The sequence below is a fragment of the Athene cunicularia genome (assembly GCF_003259725.1).
Source record: "Athene cunicularia isolate RWA chromosome 2 unlocalized genomic scaffold, athCun1 chr2_part1, whole genome shotgun sequence".
Lineage (NCBI taxonomy): Eukaryota > Metazoa > Chordata > Aves > Strigiformes > Strigidae > Athene > Athene cunicularia.
The window spans coordinates 144,748,796-144,764,987 of NW_020799095.1; the positions used below are offsets into that span (position 1 = coordinate 144,748,796).

General features: G+C 38.9%; 1 long non-coding RNA gene across 1 annotated transcript in view; it reads left to right on the plus strand.

The window, feature by feature from the left end:
• Nucleotides 1-16,192, plus strand: part of LOC113476391 — a 795,003-nt gene that overhangs the window by 372,236 nt on the left and 406,575 nt on the right. The gene's annotated exons all lie outside the window — the stretch shown is intronic.

Here is a 16,192-nt window from a genome sequence, read left to right on the forward strand (position 1 = left end):
TCATAATGAGGAGAGGCTGAGAGGGCTGGGACTGTTCATCCTGGAGCAGAAAAGGCTCATGTTATCAATGTGTATAAATACTTGATGGACAGAGGATGGACAGAGGAAGGGCAGAGCCAGACTCCTCTTAGTGCTGTCCAGTGACAATATGAGAAGCAGTTGTCACAGATTGAAACTAGAGGGAGTTTTCTATCTGAACATAAGAAAACTTTTTTACTGTGAGTGTGGTCAAGCTGTTTCCCAGAGAGGTCGTGGAGCTTTCATCCTTGGAAATATTTAAAATCTGAATGGACGCAGTCCTAATCAATGTGCTCTGGTTGACCCTGTTTGGAGTAGGAAGGTTGCGTTAGATGATCTCAGAAGGTCTCTTCCAGCCCCAACGATTCTGTGATTTTGTGATTATTTTCTATCAGTGTATATAGAAACTTGTTTGGTTTTCTGTCTGTCTGTAGCAGTTAGGATCTGTCCCAGTGACGCACAGCAATGGAGACTCCTTTATTACAAAATACTGCAGAGTATGATGATGTCAGCCACAAAAGAAGTGCTTCTAGTGTGTAACATAGAAGTTATTTCACCTTTTTCTTAACAATAGGATACAAATCTCCCAGACAAAAATTATGTACTTCATCTATTCATCTAAATAAACTTTTTTTTTTTTTTTTTTTTTTTTTTTTTTTTTTGGAAAGACTCATCAGAACTCAACTTTGTTTCTCTTATTTTCAGGAGTTATTAGTGTCAGAAGTGGCATGTGCAGTATTTGCTTTTCTGTTTCACATGCAAAGTTTCAGCCCCCTGGATGCTGCTCTTCTTTTTCACACACATTCCAGATTACTGAGCAGTGTATTCTGCTTTTAACTATTAGCACCTGTGGTGGGTTGACCCTGACTCGCTGTCAGATCCCCACCCAGCCGCACTCTCACTTCCCCTTCTCAGTGAGACAGGAGGAGAAACAGGATGAAAAAGCTCATGTGTCAAGGTGAAGACAGTGAGATCACTCACCAGTTACCATTGCAGGCAAACCAGATTCGAGGAGAATAATTTATTGCCAATAAAAATAAAGTTGGATGGTGAGAAACAGAGGAAAAACTAAACCACCTCCTGCTCCTTGACTTTTCCTCTTTCCCGACTTCCCCCACTTCCCCCCTTCCCTGCCGACTCCTCTCCCCCGAGGCCGCAGGGGCTGGGGGTGGCGGTGGGTCCCTGGCAGCCCTCTGGGCCGCTCCTCCCTCCTGCCCCGTGTCCCTGCTCCAGCGCGGGCCCTTCCCCGGGCTGCAGTCCTGCAGGGACAACCTGCTCCCGCCGGGGCTCTCCACGGCCGCAGCTCCTGCAGGAAATATCCCCCCGCTGCGGCGTGGGGCCCTCCCCGGGCTGCAGGGGGGGTCTCTGCTCCCGCGGGGTCTCTCCAGGGCTGCAGGGGATCCCTGCGCCGGGCCTGCAGCACCTCCTGCCCTCCTCCTCCTCCGGCCTCGGGGTCCCTCTGCTGCTGCTCCCTCCTCGGCTTCCCCCTCCTCTGCCTGGGCCGCCTTTGGCCCTTGCTCCAACCTGGTTTCCCCCCAAATCATCGAGATTATTCAACATTTAGGTCAAAGCCCAAGAGTTTAAAAAACCTGAACTTCCACTGCTTGCCCCTGGCAGGAGCATTTACAGTGCATGGAACTTGCCAAAAGGAAAATATGGAACAAGATGCTTCCTTCACCCCACTACTTCTTAATCCAATACTGAGAAACAAGTTAAACTTGCCAACAGCGTATGAAGATAAATGGAACTGACTGCAGATCATCTACTGAAAGACGCTCACTTAACATGTAGCTGATTTGTTTTCATATGAATTATTTTCAGATCAGATTAGGCTCCAAAGAACATGCATATAACATTTTTCCATTGTGCCTACTTTAAGATTAGTGTCTACTCAGGACATTTATAGATGTGATTATGATTTCATTAGTATACTATTTCAGAAAGTACTTTAATTGGTTTATTAAAGTATTCCATGGGGCAAAGTGAAGCCACATGCATCGCAGGGTGTGATTCGTGCTATAAAATACATTTTCTGCAGTTTGTAATTTGCTTAAAAATACATTGTTTAAAAACACATGCCATTTATGGAAAACTGGGTTGTTTTACTGTATTAATCCTGTTTGAGCTGCCACGATTAATATGTGAATTCTTCTAAGTATCAAGATAAATGTTCAGGATCAAATTCTAAGAAGCAAACATCCTTCGGTTGTGTGGTGGGTGACGCTGGCTGACAGCCCGCTGCTCACCCAGCTGCTCTCTCACTGCCCTGTCGAGGGGAACTGAGCTCAGTTTGAAAAAGGAACACAGCAATTCAGAAAATCAGAACTCACCTGAACTAAAAATGTGCATGAAATATGAAACTAGAAATAACGTAATGTAAAATTACACTGTGGTGAAAAGCAGGCTGTGCACAAAGTGCTGTGGCTGTAGACAACTCATGGTATTTTATTTGTGTGGCAAAGCCCTAACTAATGGATCTTAGAAATAAAGTTTCTCAGAAGAAGCTAAGTCTCTGACTGCCATGAATAAAAGTTTTAAATAAGGCACAAGTTAAGTCTGCAACATCTGAAGGAAGTAAGAAAAATCTAATTCTCATTATTACTGCTTAAATCTTATAATCTTATAGTTAATCCAGCCTCATGGTTTGAGAGAAGCAGGAAGAGAAGCAGAGCAGATTAATACATTTTTAGTGCTTGGATTAGAGATAGCAGGTGGGAGGATGGCCAGTTTGTAGTATTATCAGAACATCTTGCTCCAGTACAAGTGCTTTGCATCAGTGGAAGTGAATGTTCTTTACAGAGGATGTAACAATTATTGATCACATTTCAAATATGGGGAACAGGAGAACAGATGAAGTGTCTTGCCCCTAAAAACAGTAGGGCAAGGGCAGAGTCTGAATCCTGAGTTCCTGCTCATGGTGAATGCATTTATTAATGACAAGCACAGTCTACACAAACTATATTTTTCAGGCAGCCAACAAGTTTAACAGGAAAGGTAAATCTGCAGCAAAATGTTCTGATATAAATGTTATTTCCTGCAGATTTATTTATTAATCAGAACTGGAGAATGTATAAAAATGTTTTTGCAATCTGACTGTAAGATAAGATACATTGTGAAGTAATGTCGGAGCTAGGCATCGGTGTGTCAGCCTATCCCTAGAGATCCTGAAATTAATAGTTGTATTTATAACTGAATTATATTCTGAATCTTAGCAATGGTAAGGGATGTGGTATGAACTGAAACATATTGTTATTCTAGTGAGATACTGTCTCGCTAAAGGAAGAACAGAACTGGGTCAGCCCTAGCCAAGGCAGAATCTGTGTCAGGGAGAGGGCTAATGTTATCCCTTAATCAGTTTTGAAATTTCAGTTTTCTTCCTTGTAGGCAAAACACTAGGGATTCATTTTGTGAAATGCAAATATTCAAAGACCAGTGACTCTTTCTTGCATTTGTCTCCCAGTTCTAACTGTACCTCACGGTTTGCGGGCACAGTCTCCTTTCTGTCCCTTCCTCCCATCAAATGACAATCCCAGAAGGGTGGAAGTACCGTGGAGAATGGCCTTGCTGACTCCCAAGTGCCTGAAACCTGATGATGGAGACAGAGAGGCTTTGCAGGATCAGTAGAAGTAGGTGATAAAAGAATGGTGCTAACATTCCCTTCATCCTTTATATTCTTCTCACCCCAGCTTCACCTCACTTGGTTTCTCTCCAGAGACAGGAGTTACCAGAATAAGGAAATCTGCAGTGCTAGAACACTTGATGTAGTATTAAACTGTGAGTTACTATATTACAGATGTGCAATCATGTACCATTTATCATTTATATTCAAATATCCCATTCACTTCAGGAGATGTAACAATGGGTCTATAACTGTTTCATTTATAAATATACAATTCGATAATGCAGGATCTATTAGCACATCCCTCACTACACTGAATCAGCTTGAACCTTAAGGAGATTTCATATGTTAGGGGAAATTCTGTGTAATAGGTGGCCTTTTTGAACTGTTCATTTTAAATTTGAAGGCACAATGCAGCAGTCTGGGTGACACCAGTACCAGCCTCAAATCTTTCCTCACCAGACTCATCACCAGGTAAGAAATTGACCATCACAACAACTAAAGAGTGTGACTGCTCAGCTGGGATTTTAATTTCCTATGGGAGTGCCTTACTGTGTTGTGTGTTCTTCCTCAGCAAGGCATGGGATGGGAATCTAAGTAGACTACTTTTCCAGACAGCCACCACAACTGGGGGCATAGCTGGGAGGAGATGCTGGGGCTGAAATAACATTGAGAGAGCAGCACTGAGAAATTGTTCCTAATGCTGAAGTTCTCCAAAAACCTTTAGCTTGTCTCATGTCCCTACCTCGTCCCTGCCATAACTGCATCCAGCTACATTTTAGTTAATGATAGCATGGTAATCTAGTCTCAGAATTGAAGAAAGCACCTTTCAAGCTATTCTGATCAGAAATTTTATCTGCCAAGCATTTCAAAGATAAGAAGAGTTCTGAGCAAATATTCTTCAAGTTCATGTTGGACATGCAATCACATAAATCTATTCTTAATGATTGCTATAGGAAAATAAAAGCAACCTCATATGAAGAAACCATGAATACCTACCATTTTCACCTGCTTTGGAGAGCCATTTTGAAACTCCTTAACACAAGCCTGAGAAGGCTGAAGGTGAGAGGCTGATGGAGTCCTTCAGTTTCTCAGTTGTCTTTGAGAAGGAAAATTAAGGATAAAGTCAAGATAATTGTCAACAGCAGGGCTTTTTTTCTCAATTTCAGCATGCTCCAAATACAAGTTACTTCCTCTCATTATTCTGACTTGTAAGCAAAGTTGCTTCTTGTCATTATATAGAGTTCCTGGAAAAAATGTTGCTTCATTTATTTTTCTTCTTCATTTTGCTTTAAGATGTTCTGCCTTGTGCAAGAGAACAAAAAGATAATCTATTGCAAGCCAAGTGGAAATGTATATAGAAATGTTATGGATCACTTCTCTCTGTAACAGGCCTGATGAGGTAGGAATCAGTACGTCTCTCGTTCTGGTATGCACCACAGGTGGGAGGGAAAGAGAGGTTTATGCAAACCTGTACCTCTAACAAGGCCAAATAAGGAGACAAAGTCTTTCCTTCAGGATGGCTTTTATTATGTGACAGCAATGCTTTCTACCTACCCTTTGAAAGAGTGTACAAAAATACAAGGAATATTGAAGTATCTTCTGAGCCAACAATAAGAAGATGCAACATGAAAGCAACCAAGTAATGACATCAGAAGCTTGTAATCAATGACAAACATCCAAAGGTAGTAGGAGAAGATGGAGAATAGGTTAATCTTTTGTATTTTATACAATACTGAAGAAAAAAAAAAAAAGTACAGTTTGCCTTTGCTCTTGCCATTAAATGTTTTATTGCTAATACAGTAAAAATGTGGTTCACACAGTTACCTTTCATTCAACAATCAGGTACACAAGTATGTACCAGTTGCAAAACTAAGGACTGTTCTCTCTGCAGTTTTTGTAAATAGAAAGAGAACAACACCAAGGCTGTAGAAGGATGATGCCTAAGACCAAGCCCACTTGGGATCAGAACATGTTTAGATTTCCTGACAGAAGTCGTATCAGACATTCAAAGCAATGAATGCTTTGGACACTATCCAAAGTGAGCTCCTGAACTTGGAAATAATAGTATTGCCTGTTTAAATCATACTGAAGATGGCTTAAAATTTAAATGCTTAATTAATAAATCTGGTGGATTATGCACATCAACCGTGAGCAGTAACAACCAACCACTTGATCCTATGCCTGTAGAGGCTAAAACTGGACTGATTCATTTGCAAGTATGTCTGTAGCTGTGAGACATCGGAAGATGGTCAGAAATTGACTGAAACAGGTCTTTAATTACATCATGGCATAGTATTTTTTGGTTGTAGCCATCAGTTTCTCTCCAGTACAAATTGATAGTTGTTGTTCAATTTAAATGACCAAGGTTTTTTTAAATTATTGTTTGCATATTATAAGCAAAGCAAAATTTAGTATTAGGCCTAAGTGAGAAACATTTCCTATTAGCAATTTTCTTCTTTTACACTACAATATAGGTAACAAGATCCACTAACCATAGCATGAAAGGCCAGATGAGTGCAAGAAAGAACATCATTCTGTCATGTCTTATTCCTTGTAAAATCAGCTTTTGTTTTCAAAAACCATAAGGAGGTAGTACTCCATAATTACTCATATTGATGCAATAGATGATGGAATTATTCTCCAGTGACAGAGTGAATGTCATCACAGTTCCGGAGAAGCTATCCTGATACACAGAAAAGGGAAGGAGGGAAGGAATGGAGGGAGAGAAAGGTTAATCTGACAGATCTGTCTACAGAACCGATTTGAAGTTCTGAACATTTAATATTTCTAAAAGGTAAACAAAAAAAAAATCAGATGCATCTCACTTTGGCTTTATTATACTCACCCAAAGAGTGATTATGTGGTAAATTAGAATCCCACCCCTGTATCTTGATGCCACAGGAGCATTTTAAAGAGGCCTTTTTCTAACATTAGGGAAGATTTTAATAAGGTGCTGAAGAAGAACCTTTAGCTCCAGAAGACCTGTATTTTTCTTCACAGACTTTTGCCACATCATATGTTTGGTATTAAGAGTCTATTTTGTCTTGGAACTACACATTTTAATGATGCATACAAAACACTGCACACCTGTAGTAAAATCACAACACACAGTAAAAGATTTCCCACTTAGACACCATTTTTGTCAGCCAATTCTACCCAGTTATCTGAACAATAAAACCATTTTAGTGGGAGGAAATAGATTACTGCTGTTAGATTAACCCAGTTATCCTTCCATAAATTATAAGTAAGAAAACTACATGATACTGCAGTAGTTATAACAGGCTATGCTACTTCCAGGAGTCCTTTGAGATAAAAGTAGAGATTTTTCACTTACTTGGTTCTGTTCTTCCGAAGATTCAAAACATTATATATCGATTAATTTCTATACTTAAAAAATAAAAAATAAAAAATCTGCATTTAAAACCCATTTATGTGACAAACAGGAGTAGTGCTTCCAGTTGCCACCCCTATTTGCTTTCTTCTCCATATACCAGCACTATGTAAACAATACTCTGCAAAGGAAGTAATATGTTGTTCATCTTTTTTCTGTCCTCCATGCAAAACCACCATGATAAGTTCTAAACAAGGCCACAAAAGATTCAGATCCTTTAAGAGTGTGATGCAACTCACTGACCTATTTGCAATTTAAAAAACTACATAACCATGTGCAAGGCATCCTAGGAATGATTGGAAGGCAAGTGGTTGGGAAGAAACTCTTGCAGAATCTATATTTGTAAAATCTGTCCAGCTACTTTGATAAAAGGCATTAAACATGGTACAATTTATGCATAAGTACTACCAATACCATGGAGCATTTTTGCATCTTTTTTGTGGTTTGTGAATGAAAGGCCATGAAGAAAATTAATTATTTTCTCTTGGAAAACTCACAAGAAAACAGAAATTAGCAAACATAAGGCCTGTGTTTAGTTCTGTCACATTGATGCTGCAGCAATTTGGGAATTAAATTGTTCTGCTAAAATCAAAGGAGTATCTTTCAGCAGGATCATGATTTCTTCCTATTTACAGTCTTAGATTATGGGAAGAGCATCTCCTACACTACATAATCAAGGATTTAAAAAAAATAACTGCTTTTATTGCTGCAGGAGTTGCGAACTAAGTTTGAGGATCGGGCATGGCAATTCTTTCCATCAGTGACGTTTTGCTGGAAGAAAAGAGTCACATTTTTATTTTAACTCAACTAGAATTGCTTGATTGTTTGTTTTATTTTCTGCAATACTGTAAGGATTTGAATTTAGAGTATTAAAAATACCTGCAAGCTCTATTACTTCAGAAACTTTGAAGTGGAAACCAGTTCAAAGTTTTTATTCCTCAGAAACAACAACTTGTTATTCCTGAAATGAAAGCAATTTCTTCTGCAGGCTATTTCCGAGGGAAAAAAAAAAAAAAAAGCAAAAAGCAAATATCTCTTTCATGCTTTCTTTAGAAGGACATTCATAAAACCAGCAGAAAATAGAAGCAATTGGAATACATAAGCAATTTAGAGACACTTGTTTAATCTCAGTAATTACCTATTCAGTAGAGACAGGATTAGTTATAAAGGGCTATAGATATTTTTCTATTTAAAACTTTAAAGAGTTTCCTCAGATGTGCTAAACACAGTATAAATGTCATATCTGTTCTTCTGTCAAAATCATACCAAGATAAAGGACAGAATATGGTCAAGCAACAGAAAGTATTTTCTGCGTAGCTGTCACAGCAGATGAACAACTCTGAACTGTTTTGTTCATTCACATGTATACAATCTCCTTTACTTCAGTGAACTTCCGTAAGGCAAGGTGACGTCAGGAATTGACCCTGTCAGTGATTTTCTGAATAGCATTTCCTGAAGTGGTTTTAGAAGTCAGCAATGTCAAAAAGCTTTTTTTTTTTTTTTTTTTTTTTTAGTCAGATTACATTCTATTAAAATGCTCATCCTTCAATCTCTCATTGGTCATCCTGTAGCTTGGAAAAGATGAATTTGAGAATCCCACCTGCTCCCAGAGAGCACAAATAAGGTTCAGGGGATTAAGAAGTACATGGCAGGACGTGGCACTTGGCTGTGCAAATTCTAGATCACTTTGGGCAAAATTAATAAATTCCAGCGCCTAAAGAAAAAGAATATGAATGACAGACATCATCAGGTTACCGTACTGACAGCAGTAACCTAGCTTAGGAAATGCTGGCCTTACTGGCTGCCACCTTTTTGATCAGTTTTGGCACTAAGGCATTTTGTCTTCTGTGAGACAAATACTTAATGAAGGACACAGGGTTTACAGAATCAGGTTGTAAGCATGCAGGACCAGCTGGCATACTTGAGAGCAAATCTGAAACTAGTTTTAGATTTTGGTAGTCACAGATGTCATGTCAGGGCATGACCTCTTCCCAGGCTGCAGAATCCAACACAAATTAGATAAAGCAAAGAAAACTTATAAAAGTTTTCTGTTGGCATACTGGGGGAAGGGAAGGGAAGGGAAGGGAAGGGAAGGGAAGGGAAAAAAATTATGCTAAATTTGGGGAATAGTCTCTAATGTATGTCTTTGGTTATGGTGGCTTTTATTCAGCTTCTCAGCTCTGTAGGCAAAATTCAACTTGGTGGCAGTGGCAATGTGGGTAGCGAACGGGTAAGAGAAAAGCTGGCAGGAGATGTCTAAAGAAAAACATGAGCAATACATGCAGGGGCTGGGAAGACCAAGGGGACTGTGAGTCAAACAGGTGAATTTGGGTAAGGCTTCTGATGAGGGATACTGAGTGATGCCAGCATGGCTCTGGAAGACTCTGAGACAGAGAAGGGCGCAGGGTCTTTGCCTCTACCTACTCTTCCCCTTTCCCACCATCTTCCATACTTAGTCTCCCTCTTCTTGCTTTAGTTGCCCTGAATTATGGGACTTCACACCTCGTACATAACTCACAAACCCTATCTTACCCTTAGCAACTACTTACATTTTTTTACATTTTTCCAAGAAAGAAGCAACAGCCACTCCTCTCCACACATTTTGCTTTGGAGGGATTAAGAAAGTAAAAGATGGACTTTAGACCTAGGAGACAGGACTAGAGTGTGAAATCAGTGGAGATACTGGAGGTGAGTGGAAGGGTATTGGCAGTGACTGCTTCTGCAAGGGACCATTTCGTATAGCATAGGCAATTGCCTTTCTAGACAAATACTCCAGAAAAGAACCAAGTTTTCTGCATTGCAAACTCTGTATCTCAAACCTTAATCTCTGTGCCTCAGTTCAAACGAGGTAAAAGTGTCTTATCTACTCATCTCAAAAAAGTGCTGTGTAAAGCAAATTAACACATTACATTTTGTGAGGAACTCAGATAAATATCGATGATGCCTAAACAGGCAAAAGTCTGCAAGGAAATTAAGTTTCAAAAGCAAAATCTGAAGAGGTAACAAATGCTTCACTGGGACACACATTGAACAGCAATAAGCAAACAAATTATAGTTTCTCATTTGGTAAACACTAATTGGTACGTACCTAAAACATGGCAGAAGTCCAAGTGTAAGAAAATGCATATGATCAGGTGGCTGCAGTGGAAAACTCTAATGTCTGAATCTGAGGAATCAAATTAAGTAGGCACACGCCACCTCCTGGTATTTCTTAAATACAGCTTGGTGACTTATTTATGTACTTCTCACATTGTAAATTTGCACAAAAATGCAAATTTGAAATACATGCCAATTACTTATTACTGAAAAAAACCCAGAAGAAAATGTTGCATCTATACTGTTATTTTCAAAATGAAAACTACCGGAGGTTTTGCTCCATATAGTGTTATCCGTGAATTTATCTAAAAAGACAGAAGGGGTTAAAACATTATAAACCAGTGGAACAAGATGTTCTGGACTAATATGCAGTCGAGGGAGGGGGTGGGTGGGAATTGATTTTTTAAAAGAAAATAAATTATGAGTGTTGATGCAGGTCATCTGTCAGCTACCTCTAACCCCAGTATTTCCATTTAACCACTACTTCTTACAAAGATCAAGTAACAGCAGAGGGGTGGTAGGATTCCTGTGCCTTAAGAGTCTGTTCCTAGCACAGGAGAGGAGATGCTGTAGCGGGCACAAATGACCCTGTGCAGTTCAACCAAGAATGATTCCCAGGCTCTTGTCTCCTAACGCCACTTTAATGTTTCACCATGCCACTGACTTCTCCTCAGAGTCCCGGTCTCCTCTCTGTATCCATGCTTCAGGCTTTTATCTCAGCCCAGGTCTTCTTGCCAAACTGATAATGCTTCCTGTAACAGGATAAAGAAAACCTGCAGTTTTGGGATAGAAAGGGATGAATCTCTTACTTCGTTTTGGTACTACATCTTAAAATAGTTAATATTTTACCTCCCTACCATTTCCTATTACAACATAATGACTTTTCATATTGTGTTTTATGCTCTTTTCCCTAAACATATTCCTGCCTAATTTTTTTGTTTATCTTCTGTATTTGCTTGGAATTATTTTTAACATCCTAAAACAGTCAGCCAATTGGCATTAAGTCAGCACAACTCAATTAATCCTGCCAGTTCACACAAGCTGAGAATCTGGCCCACTGTGATAGGAAATTGTCTTTTTTTTCTCAGTGGAGGCTCTCACCCACTGGCCTTTTATAGACTTATTTGGTTATTTTAATGGATGTGACATGACTTTCTCCAAAAGGTATTAACAGGAAAAACGTAAATATTTTTTTCTCTGATCAGTGGAACTAGTGAAACCTGATTTCCCATGGGTTTGCATCCCACATACCTTACCTCCACTGTAATAATCCCAACTCCTCTCTTTTTTTCATCATGACCTCATTCATCCCCTAATACTTTTAGTAGCCCCTCCCCATTCCCTCACTGCCATCTGGGAAGAAAGAAGCACACGTCAGGCCTGGCTTAGTGTTGTATCTCTGCTATCTGCTGTTGGTTGCATCCATAGCTTGTATGCACAACGTGCCTGAGCAGAACAGGTCAAGCAACATAAAAAAATGTTGGGTTCATGTGGTGCTTTTTTCTCTCAATGAGGTCACTAATTCAGTTTGCTTTTGCCTAACCTTTACAGATTTTCACAAAACCCCCAGAACCTGTGAGACATCTGTTTCTATCTGTGGCAGAAACTGGCCTGTTCGTTCCTAAGTTATTAGGGACTGACCAGTATGATTGCAAAAGCCTTAGAAACCAAGGAAAAAGAAACAAAAATAAATTGCATGGAACATAATGTGCATTATTTGTTGTCAGTACTTTAAATGACACAGAATAAATATTCTTTGTAACAAAACTGGAACACATACGTTCTTTTCTAGAGTTTTAATCAATTCTCAAAAAAAAAGTCTAGCTGAGACTGAAAATGGAAGAAAATAATTAGATTCTATTTTTGGATGCTATGGTAATCAAAAACTTTGACATTACTCTCCCATTATATAGCAGACGGAAGAGAACACTCCAATGCAGATATATAGAATATGCTGAAGTACGTCAGTAGCTCACTGGAAGGGATTGGGAACTCGACTAATGTCACTGATTTGGAGTATGAAAACTGTAGTGTGATCACTTGGGACCCAAACACATAGCCAGCTCTCTTTACAGGTACCACTTCAGGAAATCTGAGTTTCACATAGAGTATTTGAGATATCACATCACCACCCACTCTGTACTGGTAAAAGTGCCTCATTCCCCTTCTGCCCCAGTTGGACAAGTAAGTTAAATTTTAATAACACAGACATCATTTCAACACAGTATTATAAACCTATTTACTTTATAGAAACACCACCAATCCTAAAAATAAAATCTATGAAAATTGCTCCAATGTGCCAGAAAAATTATAACTGTAGACATTCCTGATGCCAGAGGAAAGGATGAAAAGTATGTTAGCCAATGGTATAAGAATGGCTCCTTCTCTGTTTGAATAAACTTGTAAAGTCTCTTTAACTGTAGGACAATTAATGACTTAAGAATAACGCATCTGTGGATCACAGTACTATTATTTGTTATTAAATACATACACGTGTGTATATATTCATCATATGAGAACATTTCTTACACACTTGAGGATTCTGTAATATTGACATCTTAAATTTTGATGTAGAATTTATTCTCCAAGTATATATGACCATAGTTTTGAAAAGTATTTGGACAGAAAAGGATTTTGGATGCAATTTTAAAATTCTTGCTCTGAGACATCTGCAAGACAGTAACTTTTCTGACAGCGGCTGCTCAGCACTTTCAGAGAATTTCTAAAAAAATGTAATCATTCCAATCTATTTTTGCTGTCCCCCTGACAGCTGTCTTCCTAGTGGGTATAGCTGTCACTGAGAACTCTTGCTTGAGAAGAGACTGGGAAAAAAATAAAAAGATATCTACCAGCAACTACTGGATGGTTTGAGGGACAGAATTGGCATGAACTCTCTGCTCTGCTTTCAGGGCTGGTTAATATCGTCAATTTTCATCCACTCTACCTCCTGCCAAAATGAACAATGACAGAGTAAATGTCTTAACACAGCCCCCGAGGATCTGACCTCTGCAGCCTAATGACGTTTGGTAGAAACATCTCCCATCAACTACATTTGGATGGCCATAAAATATTGTAACTACCACCTGTTTATAGAATCAACTATAAAAATATGAGGTTGGAAAAATAAGCCACTAAGTATTACTAAAATGATTGTTGAATTGACAACAGATTAAATAGATTAAAAAAATATCTCAGTGAAATGCCTGGGAATGGTTTTCTTTACTGGTGGCTGGGCAAGCCACGGAGTCTTTGCTGTAAAAACTACTGTCACTATTGAAACCCAAAATTAATTGTTATAATGGATTTTAACAACACAGTGGTGAGCAGCTGTAAATCACTCACCAGTCCAGTCTTTACTTGTTTCTGTTGATGAGTACTATACATTTATTATGTTTTTTCTGTCTACAACATTTTAAAACTTACCTGTATCTTTCCTAGGTAAGTATAAAGGTAACATTAACTTTCTGCCATTCCTGCATTATACTGTTGCTGGGATACATGAATTCCTTTGGGATTTTTTACTTTTTTTTTTTACCTTTTCTTTAAAACTCCTTGAAAAGAGCTCAGTCTTAGCCATCTAAGATTAACTAACCATTCATGTTACCCTTTTGAACCTCCACTAGCAGTTCAAACTAAGGTACTTTGTGCTGCTTGCTGCAGAAATTTGCTTGTAGTTTTATGTGAATTAGTAATTCATTTGAAAACATAGAACTGCTACTGCCAAATTACTAACGGAATTCACATTTTTATTGGCTACAGAGCAGGATGTTTCTGTCTCACACCTCAGATATTTCTAGAGTGAAAGCCCTAAAAGCTGTGCCGATGTTATGATTATCTCTTTAAAAAGGATTTAAAGACAGGTCACATGGGAACACAAGAGTTTTGTGCATGTGTGGATAAACACATGTATGAATTATTGTTCCAGAAGATTTAGATGTTCAAGCAAAACTGGGCAGTCCACTTAGATGAGCTTGGAATGAGGGGAAGTAAAACCAGACAGTTTGGTGGCAAATTATCCATGTAGCAATTTCACGTATGTGCAGTTACTGACTGGGTAGTTTAATTGTCACCCTAGATGGTGTCAAAGGATCAGGTCGATCTTTCATTGACAGTAAACGAAAGATGGGTGTTGAACAGAAAGGTGGCTGGGTACTCTTCTGACGTCCTCACTGAAATGAGAAATTCTTGTATTCTACAACTAAATTTCTACCCGTTACATAACACATAAGGAAGCACAAAGAGATCAACACATACATATTCACAGACTACAGCTGTTTGCTCTGTTTTGAAATTGAATTAGGAAAACAGTTGTTTTAAACAACAGCACTACAATTATGCTAAGGGCTTTACTGACTTTTATTGAATATTAGATACTACATGATTTATGTAATAACATCATAAAAGAAGCCTGCTTTGAAACATATCAGCTCTCTTCAAAGAAACCTCAATCCCAACACTGTTCATTCTGTCATTTGAGCTTTTTAAGTCTACTCCATATCCACAGCTGTTTATAACACAAAAAGGAGGAAAACATTTTTAAAACCCTCAGAGAATAAAAGGTATTCATCACAGACATGGGAGCTGTAGTGCCAGACAACTGAACCTTTGGTTTTAGTGTTTCTAAAAGAAAACTAAGAGTTATCAGGACACGTTATTCACAGTGTTACATTTAAATCTGTGAGTAGTGGCTGAATGAACACCAAGCTCCTGCTTGTCTCATTCAGACAGCTAGTAAGAACTAGTAACTGCACTATTTGCCAGCATTTTCCTGAAACCATATGGCATGACAAGTATGCTGAAGCTTGAACTCCTTTATGCACAGCTAATAAAAAAATGAGACAAATAGCTTGAATGAAACACCTCAACAGAGAGAGCAAGTGTCTTTAGGTGATAGAATGATCTTTGTACTTGAAGTTGCACCTGCATAATGAGTTGAGACCATGATAATTCGTTTGTAATTCTGGCTGTTAAAAAATGTATTAAAACTTTCTTCTAGAGAAGAACTAGGAGGATTATTATCACCAGCCCTACTTAAAGGACAAATGCAGCTATACAGAATTTCTCAGCGCTGACCATTGTTGGCTGAAACATTTAATAAATTACACTCTAATCCCAACAGGTCATGCTTTACAGGCAGTGACTCAATATACATATCTATGGAAGGCAGGCTGTTAATTTTTTATTACTTTCATTGTTTGGTCCCAAGAGTTCAAAAATATAATCTGTATTTCAGAAATTATATAAACAAATAAGGATTTTAGTTTATTCTTTTAACTCCCCCAGTCGCACCCACATGTGATAGTCTTGCCAACTTTCCCAATAACATATGGAGACTGCTGAAAACTGCTAGACATGAAGACATATCACCTCCCCAGTTTCACATTTTTAGGAATTATTTTCAAAGTAAAACATCAGAAACACTGATCCTGCTTATCCCATTGTGAAAGTTAGATTCAAACAGCATAAGAAAATGAAATGCTAGTTTTTCACCAGATGTAACATAAGCAGACCTTAAGTCAGCTAAGTATGTAAAGTCTAATAAACTTTTAGCTGATAACTAAATGAGAATACCTTGGACACATCTGTCTAACTTGATAACTGGACCGGCACTTCTTCCTTCATGAAGCAACTTCATGTACAACAGAAAAAGAACTTTTCAGATTTCCCCATGCCTGTCCAGAGTATCAAATTTTGAAACATCAGATTTTGAAACTGGTAGGATTATTTCAAGGAGAACGGATTAAGAGATTATGCTGCCTTGGATCAGTAGCTGTTTCACGTAAATTCCATCTGGGTTATTCAGCACCGCCTGCCTCAGCCCAGCCACCAAGCACAGCTTGCCCGGCTTGCCCCCCTCCTTCAGTCCCGGGGTAGCTGGAGCTGGGCACGACGGCAACTCCCTCCTGCTGCCCACTTCTGACTAAAAGCAGAAACACGCTGCCAGGCCAAAGATCTTCTGCCAACACACAAGTTTGGAGTCCAACTTTGACTTCACATTGTTTAAAGCAAGCAACGCCTTGCCCCCCTCACAGAGGCTGCCGCCCCTCCTCGCACAGCGCCCCCCC